Raw genomic sequence first — 2,618 nt, forward strand, 5'->3', positions numbered from 1 at the left:
GCCAGTGTAAAGCTGCCGAAGATGCGCGGCTCCGGCCGCGAGCTCTTTCAGTTGCTGAATTGCACAACGGCGTACGATTTAGGATCACGAATACGAATGCGCGAGCGAGCTTCCGATTTTGCTTGATGAATCAGCCTCATTGAGTTGTTGCAATATCACCAACACAATTGGGTCATCTCTGTTGACCTTAAAATGGAATGCTTCCTTCTTGGTCAGCAACGTGGATACACCACGTGGATACACCATAAGTATCCCTGCTTTCTGTGCATTTGGGACTGCAGAGTTTATGAGAGGCATTGGGTGGAAAAGAATTGGCCTCCAAGATCTGCCCTAAAACCAAGTGATCCAAACATTCTACATGTGCCACTTGTTGCGACAAAAGAATATTATTTTCCTGCCTCTGCACATGAAACTGGGTCTGATGAAGCAGTTCGATAAAGCTTTTCCAACTGAAGGAAACTGTTTCAAATACCTCATTTTGGCATTTCCTAGCATGTCATTTGAAAAAATAAAGGCCGGTGTGTTTGATGGTGCACAGATTCGGCAGCTTATCAAAGATGAACATTTCATCAGGACAATGTCAGAAGTCGAAAAGAATGTTTGGTTATCATTCCAAGCCATTGTTAAAGACTTTCTTGGAAACACACGAGCATATAATTGCACATAAATTGTCCAGAAACTCTTGGAGAGCTACAAAATGCTTGGTTGTAATATGAGCATCAAGGTGCATTTTCTGCATAGCCATCTTTCTAACTTCCAGTAAAACCTTGGTGCAGTCAGTGATGAACAAGGTGAACTATTCCACCAAGATTTGAAGGTTATGGAAGGACGGTATCGGGGTAGATGGGATGTACGTATGATGGCTGATTATTGTTGGAGCATCCAGTGGGATTGTCCTAACACTGAACACTCCAGGAAAAGCTATAGGCGTAAAGTTTTACCTTAACCGCTTACCTGAATAATTTTCAAATGTTTTACTGTAAAAAAAATGTCATAGAGTAAAAATAAATCCTTTGTATGAACACAAGAAATTTAAAACACTAGTACATTCCAAGTTATTTCATTATTTTTTCATTGTATGTAAAATTTGTATGTTTTTTGACAAAATTGGAGGGTACCCTGTATCGTAAAAAATGGATATGATAGCAAAAAACTGGGGTCATTTTTGGATTCACTACTCAAAAATCAGAAAAAAGTTTTTCCCCAGTGAAATTTAAGAAGGTTACAGCAAAAACAAACACTGCAGGTATTTGGTTTTTTTACATCACAATTGTGGCATACTAATTTACTTATTTAATATTTTCACTAGAAATACTAAATATAGTTTACTAGACCTGTGCATTAACCTGCATAGTTAGGCCAATTTGATTAAGCATTTACCAAACTGGAAATAGATCACCATAGATTGACAATATATTAGCAGACAAATTCGATAGGTGTCCAGGTTTCTCAAATGAGGAGTATTTATGTGATGTCTTATAGGACCATTGGTATAAGGAATGAGCCCCAGGAACCAATCACAGTGTGCTTTGGTAGGCAGCTAAACTTACAAATGTCTTATATTCTACATCCAAAGAAGTATCTTGTCTTTGGATGGTTTGAGAAGCTGGGGATGTACGCAGAGGTCATAAGCAGCACTATCAAGAATGAAACATGCTAAAAGCTTGAAGTACTTCCATTGCATTTGACTGTTATGGGGATTTGTGTACAATGTTTTGGTAAAACCTCAGTTTTTCATCTTTTTTTAGGGAAAGTCAAACTGGAGTTGGGTCTGGAGTTGCCTTTGTTCCAAAATGGATGGGCAGTGAAAGGCTCATAAAATTGGTGCAGCAACAGATCAGCCAGGAGACATTGGCACAAACCAGCAGGTAGAGAAGTACTGTAGGTATGTGATTTTTTTTTTTATAGGTGTAAGGGCATGTCTACAGTACAGGGGATAAGGGGGTGGGAAGGCAGGTTAATGCTACTGATGGAGTAAAAACTGCTAAGGTAATTTTCTTGGTCCCTATATATTAGTAGCATATTGTTGTGTGGCTATTGGGGGGGGGGGGGTCCTGTTGGGTGGGATAAGGTGGGGCAGTCTTGCACCAAAATTGCTAAGAAAAGTCCCTGTTTGAATTTTTTTTTTTTAATTGTTTTTTTATTGAAGTTTTAAACAAAAACACAGACAGGAGAAAAAAAAAGAAAGAAATAATAATAATTAACAATTGAGTGCAAAATATTAATAGGAAAAAAACCACAACTCTTCAATCAGTTATTTACATCACTGTGAGTGGTATGCTCAAACAGATTCTTCATAAAGAAAAGATATACATACATATACATATAGTGATTGCACTCATTAAGCATATATTATACAACAGAACAGTAGCCAACAACCCAGGCAAACCAGCAACAAAACAAAGAGCAGGGGGAAAGGAAGGGCAGGGATGGGGGGAGGGAAAGAGTGTGGCTAAGGCATAGGGTAATACATGGCGTTTATTTATAAATAAAAGTAAAACGCAAAATAAGTAGAGAGTCATACAGGCAGGTGGGCGTAGTAATGGTCCCAGACTTCCCATGTTGCCTCAAATTTAACCACAGTGTCCCTAATAAGGGCCGTGAGATACCCCATAAGA

Source organism: Pyxicephalus adspersus, chromosome 9 (genome assembly GCF_032062135.1).
Source record: "Pyxicephalus adspersus chromosome 9, UCB_Pads_2.0, whole genome shotgun sequence".
NCBI classification, from domain to species: Eukaryota; Metazoa; Chordata; class Amphibia; order Anura; family Pyxicephalidae; genus Pyxicephalus; species Pyxicephalus adspersus.